Consider the following 14,634-nt stretch of genomic DNA (forward strand, 5'->3'; position numbering starts at 1 on the left):
GCATAATAAACCTATAAAAATAAATCATCTTATTTGCCTCACATTTGTGCAGTGTACATTATGGTATGTGTGGACAACATCACTGATGTCAAGACAAAGGAAATACCTCAATCAGCTTTCTGGAAATCAGCCCAAGAAAATTCTTGTCTGGTTGTAATAGCATGTGGCATTCACACATTCTGTTATTTGTCTAATGCCTAAGGTCATTAAAACCCCATGATTTTCCTTTCACTTGTGCAGAAAGCTGAGCTGAGCAACTAATACTTGTTGCACCATGTTGACCTCAAGTAATACATCTTCAGAACATCAGTTTAATCACTCTACAGTAATGTCCCTTTTAGCTGAGATTTGGAGAAAAAGAATCCAAAGATACGGATCTACACACTAGAGGAGGAAGGAGGTGGAGACTTCCTTTTGTCGATCTTTTTTCACTAGTTTTTGAGTAGCAAAAAATGGAAATTGTCAATTTATAGTGAAGAGAGTGAACATATTCTCTTAGCATCAGGAAATCATTTGAATGCCTGGGAATCTCCTGTTTACAGTCAGAGATGACAAGAAGTTGTATAAAAGTTAGAGGAAACTTGGTCACCTTGTCTGGAAAATGAGGACATGTAATTGAACTACCCAGGAAAATCAGCATTTGGAGTTAAATCTGAGAAAACGTAGGTTTATTTCATGAGGAGCTGGGTTACAAAATAGGCAAAATCTGGGCTGTTTAATACTAACAGGAAGCTACTCTCCTGTGGGCAATGCTGGCTTATTTGAAAAGCCCATAAAGGGTTTCTGCATGGACCATACAAAAGGGATACTTTCTCTTTAATAGCCATCTGTACAGGAGAGATGAGAAGTGGGCCAGGTCATCTCTCCTCAGCTGTCATGATATTAACGTAGGTAATGGAGCAAGCTCTGCGTTCTGCTGGGTGTTGTTTTTCATAGATGTTCATCGATTTACACAGATAATTCTATTTATTTCTTAGAGTTGGTCCAAGCAAACCAGGCAGAGTAACAAACATCAAAGCATTTCAAATGACTTTATCTTTGTTGTTTTGTAATGTAACTTTTGTCTAAAAAATGGTGTCACACCTACTGTGCAGATGGCTGCATGATTTGTAAACCAGCCAAAACATTTAAACAAATGTGTGATCTGGGGATAGATTAAATAAAGGATAAAATGGAGTGTGGACCACAAATTCTAATAATCAGATGATTTTAACTTGTGTGTGGTGTGGAGCGATGGTAGCGGCGATAGCAGGGAACGCTTGCCAATGACAGCAAGGTGCCTTACAGATCTCAGGATGGAGCCTGTGGCCTAGTAGGCCTCAGTTTGAGAGCTGCACATTTGCTGTACAGCTGGCAGCTCTGTATGGGGACATCAGATAAAACTTATGTAAAATGAAGTGTTATTGCTTAGTATGAAATTGCGCGGGGAGGGAATTTGCAGACAGTAACTGAAAACAGAATTCATGGTACCAATGAAGCAGACTGTAAATATGAAGAGGCTTTAATTATCTGCGCAATTTAACAAAAAATTCAGGATGTATTCGGAAGTGGCAAAGGCAGCTGTACATACGCTCCAGCAGCACGATTCACTGGGCTGCAGGTTCTGTGCATCACCTATTTGGGCTATGGGTGTCCCATCCCTGCCACTCCCTGTCCCCAGGTGCTGGCTTTCCCCACCAAGCTGCTCTGCTTGGAGCTGGCACTTCCTTTCAGGCATTTGAAGCAGAAATAGCTCCTTGCTTTTTGAAACAGCTTTCAGGAAATGCTCTCCAGGCTTTTAAAATTACAAATGGTTCAGCCAGGACACAGTCTGCAAACATCCATGAATCTTGTTTTTTGGGGGGGGAAGGAGGGAAGCAGGGAAGAACTTTGGACACAAAAATTTTAAGAAAATAGAATGCAATTGTCATATTATTAAATAATATTAGTAGTAATACTAATAGTAATAATAATAATACTAAAAGGAGCATCTAAAAAATGTCTACAATTCAGTCTGGAGTTCACCCTGTAAGGAAATGAAGCAAAGTACATGGAAGCTTTAGATTTCCTGCAAAAGTGCCTGTGGCATGAATAGCACTCGATGAACTGGACGCTATGGAAAGGCAGTGCCAGGCAGTATGAAAGTTGTTCCCTACTCTCCACCTGCTGTAAGATTCTCCTCCGAGCCGTGGCAGTGATACACTGTGCGTGTCAATACTTAGGCACCACAGGCTGAATTAATGGCAGGGTGTCAGCGTTCCTTTTGTTCGTTGCTGACCATTTGCATTGCAGGCTTTCTCAGGAGCCATCGCACATTCGGCTGTGTTTGGCTGTCAGCACTGAGGGCAGCCTCGCCATCGCCTTTCCAAACTGCCCCTGTTCTGAGCAGGGAAGCCTCCGATTCTTTAGGGGAGCTTGTCCCGAGGCTTCTCCCCGCGATGTAACTGCGGGAAGCGCAACAAAAGAAGCCAATATGGAGAGTGGGTGTCGAACTTGAGCTGCTCATATTGTTGCATTTGGTGAGCTGACGGGGTTTCGTAGGTCACCTTTAGAATTATGCCTATGACAGCAGTAGCTACCTGCCAAGATTGCAAGGTATCTCACAGCTCTCAGGATGGAGCCTGTGGCCTGGTAGGCCGCCGTTGGAGGGGCACACATTTGCTGTACAGCTGGCAGCACTGTATGGGGCAGCAGTGTGGGCTGTTAGGGAGCTGGAAAGGAGACAAGCATGAAATTTCCTCTAACCCCAACTCTGTTTTTCTGTACTGTTGGCTGCTTCTCAGTTCCTTGACAAAAAAACCAATCAGGCACCCTTTAATCCGCCTGTGATTACCAGTGGTATAAAAAGAGAAGCATAATGAGGAAAAATGCCTCGTTTTGTTGCCTTCAAAAGCCAACAAATTGGAGTTAACTTGACAGGAAGTGGCTTAATAATTAGATTATTTATTTATTCCTGACACATATCCCCCTGTTACTAGTCTCAGGAGATCCTGTAGATGGTACGATTTTCAAGCTGCCATTACTTCGCTGTCTTCTGTGAACAAAGAAGCTACTGTCTATCAGTCAATTAAATGCACTCTTTAAGCAGAGGCTGAGAAGTCCTCAATGGATAGAGCCCTGGGACATTGTGGCTGATGATTCCTTTCTCTGTACTGTACATCACACTCTCAACTACGGTCCCCACAGAGATGGAATAAAGTCATGCATTAAAATATCACTTGTTGATTTGTTTGCTAATGAAGAGCCATTGAAATGTTTGTGTGTTTCTGTGGCAAAATTGTTGATAAAAGGACTACTTGCTTGCATATCTTACTTCATCTTCAGTAAGCGCTTATTTAAGACTTACTAAAATTAAAGTCAACAAATTAAGGAAAAAACAGAGAGACGGATAGTATTGGTTTACTTGCAATTCACATCAATGTAAATAACAGTGAGGACAGCAAGAAGAGAGAAAGGGGAATAATAGTGCTTCAACCATGTCTGTTATCATTTTCTTCATTAGTAACAATAAGGATCCCTGATTTTTTTTTTTTTCTACTGCAGTAGTGAGCACCCATTTCAAATAATAAAAATGCTAAAATATCCATTTTAAAATTATCCTGGACATGTAAGAATGGGGGGGGAGGGGGGGGGAGGAATGTTTGGGGGTTTTTTATTAAAAATACAATTTTTTTTTTCCTGTTCTTTACATTTCTTCCTGGATTTTAAATACGCCAAGTTAGCAAAAGCTTTCATTACTTAGAGATTATCTGCGTGCAGCAAGTTAGCCTCTTAGCTGAGAAAAGTACAACCATGCCAAGATAGTTACTAGTGCTGGTTAAGGGTGCATGCTTAATGCAAAATCACCAAAGTTATTTGAAGCTGGGGCTTAATAATACTCTCTCTCACCCTCTCCACACACCTCCCTCTACCCACCAGGCTTCTTAATGGAATTTCAAAATCTCTGCCCTTCCACCACTCTTCTTCCACCCACCAAGAGACCAGGTCAACAGAGTGGACTGGTGTGGACCACATTTTATTCTGGGCTGTAAAGAGGGAATGATTTTTTGGTTGGTTTTTTTTACAGAAGTTGATCTATATGTATATCTGTCTCCACACTGAAAATCGTTAATTCACAACATCCATCTAAAGTTGATGCAGGTCTTATGCTGCTCATCTTAAAGAGCTATATTTGCTCTGAAGAAAGAAGTACTGATAGTTCTGTAGTAGTTCTCCAGTGAACTAGCTCTGTTCTGAATTTAGCTTCTGTATGACCTACAGAATTTAGCTTCTGTATGACCTATTTGCACCTACATATAGAGCCTATAAGTGCTATTATACACACACCCCCCCCACGTATGTGTGTATATATATATGTATATATATATTGTATACAGAGAGTCACTGCTTGTATGATTATTGTTTTCAATGAACTTAACAACAAGCTATAGGGAATTAATTCAAATTGGACTGTTTCTTATTCCTATCCTGTTATTCCAACTCATTTTATTAGAAAAAGCTTAGATACTCAGAGGTGTTCTATAATAGAAAATGAATTTGAAACCCATTCATTAATTGGTGATTAATACATTTCAGGATTAGTTTAAGCAAGGCCCTACCTCCTGCCCAGTCAAGTATGTTCTGGTTAATATCCAATTATCTGCACCTTCGTATTTATTATGTCTTAATATTTCGGATATGATAACCAGAAACTTGAGAGTAATGCTAATGAGGAGCATAGAACAGGAATTAACCGGTGACACTCTCAATGATCCTTACTGAGGAAGGTAACTCCTTCAATCTCTTCAGCACAATGGCCGAGATATCACCTCACTTTCCATAAGCACTGCTTTCAATTCAGCCGTTATGGGAGCTTAGAATTATATTTGTGTAAAAATCCTTCTTTTTGCATGCCTCATATACCACCTACGGTCAAAAGATACTCTGCACATCCTTTTTCACATGTAGAGTTACTTTCTTTAAGTGGAGCCAGTAGAAAATCAACAGTAAAGTAAAATGGTGATACCTACTTTAAAGAAAAGCTGTTTTGCTGTTGAATGCACCCTCTTGTATACATGGGTGTATGCGTGTATATATGTAAGCTGAACTAGCTGTCATGTCCTTCAGCTTGTAAGACAGGTGCTTCAGCAACCAGCAAACCAGATATACACATCTGTGAAATACAAAAATTAAAAACCTCTAATTTATAAATGTGAAACATAAATATTGCCAAATTAAAATTTTTCATGCACGAAATTGTCAGGCCCTTAACATTCAATCTCAGGATTTTAGACTGTGAAGGAATTATTATATACCCTCCTAGTGAAACATGCAAATAAAACCATTGCACCAATATATCAGTGGGCCAGAAATGAGTAATTCTGTCATGTGGCCTTAAACTAATGTGGCTATAGAGGTAATTTCGACACATAGAAAGAAAGGAAGAAGAAGTTGTTCCTTTTTGTAAATTTTCCTTAACTAAGCTGCTCTTTGAACACGTTGTGCAACTCAAGGCATTATGAGATGCCCCAGAGGAAATGAAGCAGTGGGCAGAGTGAAGGAGACCTGCTCAAAGGTGCAAAGCTACACAACACATTATTTTTATTACATGAATATAATCTGATATATATGGTACTCATCCAAGAGACTTTACAGAATATGCTATTCACAGTGTATTGGACAAAGCTTAGTTCAAAACACTGCCTCATTCACTGTGTTTATGATGAAAAGTACCAGCCTCATGTTTAGATTAGACTGAATGATAAAAGGAATAGTATATTTGTATAATCAAAAGCAGTCATAAAGCACACATACAGTGGCCAGAGTTAAGGATATGCCTGTAACATCCTGTTTTGGCTTTCTTTTTACAGTGCCTAGACACACAATTCAAATTTTCTCACACAGCATTGTATTAGAGTGTTGAAGTTCAGGACCTCAGCAGCATATTCTTAATATCTAGCTGTTTGGCTAGGCACCCTTTTTCCCTACCCTCTCACAGGCAACCTCCACAGTGAACCCACTGTGTTTCTGGCTTCATTGCTTTTCATTGCACACCTATGTGAGTGCCAAGACATTAGATAACTGTGCAAAAAAATCCTCCACCCCCCAAGTCCCCCAGATGAGACTCCTGCAGAGCACTGTGTAATTTATTGAACAGCTTGGGAGATGTCGATGTTTACTACCTCATTCGATTAGACATTCAGAGGCAATGCAGCCTTCCGTTTCCTTCAAAGTTTGGTTAGAAAGCCTAACCCAAATATCACTTAGTGCAAAGTGTGATTTGCAAACTGTCATAACATGATCAAATCAAAACCAATTTTCACCAGAGCAGTTAAATACTCATCTCTTCAGATGAGTGACATTTCCCTGCCAAATTTGAACTTTTAACCCGCCCTGCTCCTGGTGTGCTGTTACTCTTCAAGTCAGATTTAACAGGGATGGTATTCTTAATACCTTTTGATAAAAATAGCTGAGCTTAAAAAAAGAAGAATAAAATGAAAACAATAGAAAAATAAAAATAAATAAGTGAAAAATGAAATAAATAGGCTTGGGCAGGGAGCTAGTCTGGAAAACTTAATCTTAGGGATACTTCTTAATAATGGAAAAATTCTCTACTTTTACCTGCTGCTGCATTTGCACTAGAGATGGAGTATGCCTAGCAGTAGAGACTGGAATTGTACCGCCAGGAAAAATCCTTCATGGTGGTGCATGGGAATAAATTAGGTGACAGAAAATAGGACTCTAATTTCTATGATATGTCACCTAGGTTATCGTATTTTACATCAACTGCCGCTTCTGTGCTGCATGTGCATCTCTTTCAACCCGTGTGATGGGTCCTCCAGGCCAGTCTTTTTGTGGGCTGGCAATTTTCTTTGTCTCCTTCAAGCTAAAGCTTCAGTAGGAGAAGGTTTCTTCTCTGACAAGAGAAGCACTCTCAACACAGTTCAGCTGCCTTTTTTTTCTTAAATGTATCCTTCCCATTCATCCCCTTAAAAAGCAGACTTGGAAGGCTCTTTGACTCTAAATTCTCCTATGCCATTATGTCCCACAAATGCAGTTAACTTCTTCATAGCATTACGTGGTCCCTCTCTCTCCTTCTGCTTTATGGCATTCTCCTTTCTTGTTTGGAGGGGAATTCCTTTTTTTTCCAAGTCCTGTTTTCACGTATTTTCTTGACAGCATACAAAGACAATTTTCATTTCAGAATGTTGAAACAGGAGTCGGAATGGGTGCAAGTTTGTGGTGGTTCCAGCATTCCCAGTGACTTCTTTGCTAGCCTAGAACATGTCATTGAAATGTGAGATGGAGACAGCACTTAGCCGCAGAGATTTTTTCAAGACAAATTAGTTAATGTATATTCAGAATGAAAAGTACTGTAATGCTGTAAATAGAAAGCTATTAAATCATTTGTGTTTTTTATTATCTCTTGGATAATGGGGAATTCTGCTGCTTGCCTTAGAGCTCCCAAATTTGGTTCATATTTCCTATCCATTTCAGAATGCAATTTAAAAAAAATTGTCCCTTCTCTTTTACTGTATCATCACTCCGCACGTATGCTGTCCAGCTCATATCTATTCTTGACATCACCTGCTTCACACAACAGAAATTGTCCTTCATTTCTTCCCCAGTCAGAACCAGTTGACAGGAAGAGAATCCACAGAAATAGTGATGGCTTCCATGAGTCAGTAACACTGTCTTACTCCTCTTCAGAATTTTTCCTTTGTCACTGCAATTCTGAAAGTTGCTTCAAAGTCCATCTACTCTGCAGGTCCTGTACCCTGCACAAATCTCTTTCTCAATTCCTATATATTTTCCTATGATGGAAAAATATTTCTTTTCTCCCTTACCTAAACCAGTTGAATTTCTTTGTCTTTTTTGGCTGTCTTTAATTTGCAACCAGTTATAGCTGTGCTTTTGTAACGAGTTTGAGGGTTCACACTATAAAACATATTGTCAGTCTTTAGCATCAATCTCTTATTGTGGCGTTCAGCTAAGTCTTGTAAAAATGACACACTTGTGCACCTTCAGGAGAGTTTTAATTTTTCTGTATTCTCTGCTGAAATGACTTTTTTTTTAATCTATAGTTGTGATTCAGTACCAGCTATAGCTGGCACCACAGATCTCGTAGCTTTAAATAGTGTGCCTTAATATTGCCCCCTTTGTATGCTGTATTATAATGAAGCAACATCACTAAATTGCAGTGAAGGGTGATTGTTGCACGGGGATGACTACTACACCTTGGGGTCTATTTGCACCAGATTATTTCTTTATTGTTGTTATTACAACCCATCTTCTTTACTCTCTTGATACCAAACTTGCTGTTGGACATCCATGTAGCACAGGGGATGTTTAAAAACATTTTGGACATCAATTTGTCTCTTAGGTACACACCAATGACTGCTCAGTTCTGGGCTCTAGTATCCTGTGTGGCTTTGCAATACTTTAGCGGTTCCAGCTTCGTCTGTTCACATGACTTGCAGTGTTCTTCATGTTTTGCTCTTAAAAAAATTAGTTTGCTGCTGATAGAAGTGACAGACATTTCTTGCTAACCATTTTCAGACAGGAGCAATACTAGATTTATAACAAGTGGAACATGCTTTTAGCTTCCTGCTATTCCCCATACATTTTACAGTACAGAAGAGTGTAAGAATGATTTTGCTTGAGCTGTTTCCTTTCCTTTTGGCACTGTGTGCACATTCAAAAGAAAGAATTACAGCAGTGGTGTCTGTTTATCATCCAGTGCCATGATCATGAGTAACCCGCTGCAAAATTCATTTCACCCAAGTAAAAAGAAATATTATTATTGTGAAGATACAAATATTTTAATAAAGACACTTTCTTTTAAAAAAATCTTTTCAGCCTGCAGTTACAATGTCTTAACAGTGGTTTCGGCAAGGTTAGAGTGCAGATTTCTGCCTTAGTTGTACAAGAAGGAGCCTTCATCCATGAAAGCAAGTTTTAACTGATTTGTTAGATGATAAAGTGTAGGATAATCATTTATTTTATATGTGTGGAGGTGAAGAAGTTGTCCTGTGTTCTACAGCAACAGGGCAGCTCAGGAGACCGCAGCTGACACACTTACTGGTGGTACAAAGAACTCTTGTCCGCTCCCACATGCCCTCATTGCCTGATCACTTGATGCATTGGATAGCAAGGTTCGTCTCACCCCTGCCACTGCAGCTTGGGGATTCAACATTCCCTACTGGTGCTCTGCTAAGGGGTGGATGTAGAATCTACGGCTCTTTGCATGGCTTGCACAGTATCGGGGCCCCCAGGTGTGTTGGTCTGTGGCTCTACTGTCTGCAATCTTTGGTGCTGTCCTTGCCAGGACTGTTTGACCAAAAAAAAAGTGTCCCAAAGCATGAGTTTCACAAGGTCCACAAGCTCCCTTCAGTACCTGTATCTGTGCCTGTTACACTCAGGAAAAGTTTTAAATGGGCTTGCATGGCACGTCTGTAATTGCAGTGAAAAAGTCTGATCCTGAAACTGTGCAAATATGCATATGATTTTATTCACATGAATAAATGTCACAAGCTTCCTTTTATACAGGCATAAGGCTGTATATGTTCTCAAGTGTTTGTAAGATTGGAGCCTAAATTGCCTTTCCGGGTGGTATTTTAACAACATGTTCTAAATGTGGTAAAAAATATATGTCTTCTGTAATGAAGTCATCATCCCATTAAAACATCTTTTTTCCCTCAGTGATACCAAACACGAATTTTGAGCTGTAATTTGGATTTTTTCCATCCTTATGAAGATAGCCCATTTCTTTTCATTGCAAGGCAGCTTTTTGTTTTTTTCAGTTTCTTCTTTAGCTTAATAGCGTAGCTGGGTAGCATTCCCATTTAAATCAGGAATTAGAGCTGACACACCTTGAATTGAACTATCAATTCTTTTAAAACTGACGCCAGTTCTACACTATTTGGTCGTACAAACTTCCGATTATGGGCCAGAGAGCATTGATTTTTAGCTGTCATTTCTAGCACACACACAGTAGAACTGAAATTTAAACCTTAATCCACTCTATAATACAATTAATTTTTAATGTGCAGTAATACTAATTGAAATAGCCTGAATTTAGTAAGTTACCACAAGACATTTTCAAAAGCAGGAGTCTCCACTGAGAGCTGGAAGGACAGATAATCATTGTTACAGTGTTTACAGAATAAATGCATACTCTGCAGGCAATTCTATGCCAAGACATTTTTTCCTTGTTAGTTTATATTAATATATGTTGTTGTGAACCCAAGTTATTTTGATTCTGTTTTAATGGAAATGTTTATTTTTATAGAGCATTTTCAGTCTTACATCTCTTTTTTTAACACGACGGTCACTGTATTATGTAATTATCAAATGCATTGTGATACTCAGAGAAACTAATTCAATTTTCCACCTATAAAATGGTCAGCCATGCAGTTTCTGTGTATGATAAACCAAAGCTGCATGTTCTCTACCTGACTCTTTTTTCCCTTAGCTTTGCCTTTCATATAAGCAATATATCTTGTGCCATCCAAATTTCACTGCATCACTTTTAATTTTCAGATGTGATCTTTTCAGATGTTTTAAGTGGGAAGGATGGAGAGGGGATTTAACTGCAGAGGAACAGATCTTACGCAATTAACCAAGGAGGGATTTAATCATTTGTATAATAGCAAGATGCCATTGCTACATTTATCTGATAAGAAGGAGTACTTCTTAGAATGCTTCAGTTCTTCTGATGAATGGGCTTGTACAGTGTTCAAAGTGAGCACCAATGTTAAGTGAAAAAAAAATGTCATGTGCTTTATATCATCCTTTCATGGTTTTCACATTACAGTATTTAATAAGCCAATAGTGCTGTTAAATATTTAGCAAACTTCCCTCAAAACCTTGCCATTTATTCAAATGGGATTTTGAAGCATTTTACAGCACATAAGTAAAAATTATGCTTTAGTTCTTGAAATGGTTGTAACATGGCATATTTCCTAAAGGAAGTGCAGGACAACATGGCATAAATACATTCAGCAGATTTCACACCAGCAGAACATCAGAATTGATTCCCATTTTTCAGATTAGGAATTCAAACTGACTCCCATTTTGTCAGAAGAAAGCTGCACTAAGTTTATTTGCATGGTATTAAAACAGCATTATAACATTTAGTAAAAACCCAGTGACTCACAGGGTGGTGTTTTAAAGGCTCCTTACCAGTACATAATTTTAAACAATTAATATTTTCTGAGTTGCAGGTGAGAGAAAAGCAGAGATCAAGTTGTTGCCCTCTTCTGAGGGTAATAGTTCATCACTAGGTAGCACTTTTAGGTTCTGTAGTATGCAAAATAGATATTTAATAACATAGCTGTGGCATGATGTTGTTAATCAAACAATAATAAATCATTAGAAACCCTGTCTTCTTTGACAAACGTCTGCATGTTTCAGATCCTTGTTGTATGCTAATTAATCCTCAGTAAGTACTTGTATAATAATTAAACATCTTGCACTTAAAGAACAGCCAAGCCTATTTATACTGTTTAAGGCAGCATATCTCTTGTTATCTCTGGAAGGTATGTGTGTTCCACATGTGTTGCAACTGGTATTCATCTCTTTCTTGGGATAACTCCCAGATATTTGCCCCTGTCCATGTGAAGGGGAAACCACAGAGGTTGGGTGAGCCTGTCTGGCTGTTAAATCAGTGTGTTTGCTGCTGCTGCTGCCCGGCTGCACGTGTTCCTGCCCCATGCAGAGGCAGCACAGCGCTTCTGCTGCTTGCACTGACAGGTAAGGGACAGCTCTGCAGGTGCTCAGCTGCCTGGATTGAGGCACCAGCTCCTCTGTTTCCTTGGGATACTCCAGTCCTCCCATTCATTACTCAGCCTGTGAGCATTATGCCAGTATTTGGGCCCACCGAAGAACTGTATTTTCACATGTTCCTATAAAAAATAAAGGCTAGTAGTGGTGGGTATGAGAAATATTTAGTGTGGCACATAGTTTAACTCCTGAAGGTGAAAAGCAGTATTCTTCTGCAACTATTTTCTCTTTGGATGAATATAAATATTTTTTCCCAATTTTCAATTTGTATCAGCCGTTGGTTTTTTTTTATTATTATTAATATCATAAAAAAATCACTCACTTTGGAAGAAATATCAGTGTAGCCTGTTTGAAAATTATTTGGGTCTGCTTTAAAATGTTGGATTTTTCTTGCGAAATCATGTTCATATGGATGGCATATTTGTTCAAGTATTCAAAAAATTAGGGTGTTAATTGCATGCATGTGTGTGAATATATGGGAAGGCCTATATAGTTATATAGGGTAGACATACTTAATATGCATAGCTTGATGTATCTTGACCTCAGGTTACAAGAGTAGAAAATCCCATTTTCCAGCTTGTTTCAAATGTAGTAAAAATGCTGCTTCAGTTGCTTTATGCTACTCACATTGGGAAAGGTGCTTATACTGTGATAATTATCATCAAGGAATATTAATGCGTTCAGCATTTGTAACCCAAAAACTCATTATAGCTTAAGCTGTGCATCATCTGTGAAGAGAGAACTTTGCCAGAATTCGCTCTTCACAGGGGTTGCCTCCTGCTTGTGATGGAGTGGTCAGAGTATTGGAAGAGGTCACTCAGGCTATTTTTGAAAGCTCAAGTTTTGCAATTTTTGATTCACTACCTTCTGTCTAAGTAGCTTAGCATTCTTCCCCCACCCCCAAAAAAATTTGCTATTTCTAATTGAATGCCTGGTGAAGTGCATAAAGCTAAAAGATTGCATCTCATTATGCACAAGAGGCTAAAGGTGTAGACATAAATATTGCACATCAAGGTCACAGAGATTTCAGAGTCCATATTCCATCACCATAAATGGGATTTGCAAGAGCACCACTGTCATTCATGCTAATGGGAACTAGTTGTTCTACTCCTGTACTCTTTGGTAAGAATCTGGTTTCTTACTTGTGTAAAACTCTTGATGCTTTTGGTAGCAACTTCCACTTCAGTATTTATGTAGTCTAGGACCATGTTTTGATTCCTTAATGCTATTTCACTATGAGAATAAGATTTATCATTTTTATACCTCTCTTGTCTTCCAGGCTCCTAAACCCACAGTTTAACAGCCTTCACATTTTTGAAATATACTTGAGCAGTCTGTTCAAAGCATCAGAGCCCAATTCTTTCCTTACTCAATTTTCACACCAATGTCCCCCAGCTGATTGAGCTGATTTACATTGATGTTGTTGAGAGGAGATTCAGTCCTTAGGCTTATCTTGTATTTTTATTAGTACATCTTGTTGTGAGAGTCTATGTGCTTGTACATTACACTACCCAAATGGTGGTAGAATGGTTACAGAAAAGGATATCAGAAGTATCTAAAAGTAAATAATCCTCTGCAATAAAGAATTTCTTTTTTGTTGACTTGTAACTGAAATCTTCCTTCCAACTAAGCGCTCTGCAGATGAATATCATGCTTCCGCCCTTGGTAATGGAGATGGTAGCAGTGCCAAAATTGTGTTGTTCAGTACTGTTGTTGCTGTAATTTTTAATATGGCTGGGTTTTATTATTTTTCCTTCCCAATGCTGATACAATGCTTGTCATTTCTCACTCTTAATATTGCCTTATGTTGCATGTTGTAGTTTGCTTTATGTTAGGCAGAGAAGGCTGGCTTTTGTGGACTGCTTTTTTTCTGAGGTCAGGATGTGAACCTGGCCTTGCTCCTCGGAGGACTAGAAAAATCTATTTCATAACTTTCTGCAGGCCTCAAAGAAGGCTAAGAAGAAAAAAAAAAGCCAAAAACTGAAAAAAAACACAAAACCCACAGGCTTAGTTTAGACCTGGTGAAGAGTTAGATTCATCAAGAGGAATGCTTGCAGCTGATCAGCTTTTCTTGTCATAAAGAGTCCCTGCTGTCAGTGCACACTCCACTGATACAGCAAAGCTTTGGGGAGACTTGTGAGTCTTTTTAACACCCACGTATTTGTCCAGAAATACCTGACTTGATAATATAGAAAGAATATGCTGAAGTAAGAAATTGCTTGCCTATTAAATCACCAAAATGAAGGGCTGAAAAATAGGTAAACACAGTCCTCGTGAGCTGAGTATGCGTATTACAGGCTGCCCAGTTCACTTTGGGGCTTAACTTTGGTTTGTGCAGCAGAGTGCTAATGCCTTGTAATGAATGGCTGGCTTAAACCAAGGAGAGATTCTCAGCAGGTGACAACACGGATGATGGGAAATAATATGGTACCATATCTGCTGTGTGAATGTAAACTTAATAATCGCTATGAATTTTGAGTAACCCTGCTTCCCTTCCAAAGAAACATTATGAAAAGATTGCTTCCAAATCCTTCTGATACTGTTCTTGAGATAGATGCCTTAGTCTTTACCTTGAGGCACTGGAAATGAATGTATGCTCTTTGCAAGAGAGATAAGGATGTAAACTTTCAAAGGAGTAAATTGTATTTCCATGTTTAAGTTCACCATTTGCACTTCATGTGGTGAAAGCCAGATGTGAGGAATTACTTTTCAACGTTATTTCTCTATCCTCTGTATCTCAGGACTTCTGAGTTATTATGCTAAAATGTTCTATTACATGTAATAAAGAAATGATGGAAAACTGGAAATAGAGGAAGATTGCCTCCATCGATTTGGCTGCACTTGGATTGCTCTAGGTACATCTTAAATCACAAAACAGATCATCTTTGTGCA

At 38.8% G+C, this 14,634-nt stretch overlaps 1 protein-coding gene across 8 annotated transcripts in view; it reads left to right on the forward strand.

Annotated features, from left to right (window-relative positions):
* Positions 1–14,634, forward strand: part of ZNF521 (zinc finger protein 521) — a 230,748-nt gene that overhangs the window by 118,726 nt on the left and 97,388 nt on the right. The gene's annotated exons all lie outside the window — the stretch shown is intronic.

This window comes from Corvus brachyrhynchos, unplaced genomic scaffold (assembly GCF_000691975.1).
Source record: "Corvus brachyrhynchos isolate BGI_N302 unplaced genomic scaffold, ASM69197v1 scaffold106, whole genome shotgun sequence".
Classification (NCBI taxonomy): Eukaryota; Metazoa; Chordata; class Aves; order Passeriformes; family Corvidae; genus Corvus; species Corvus brachyrhynchos.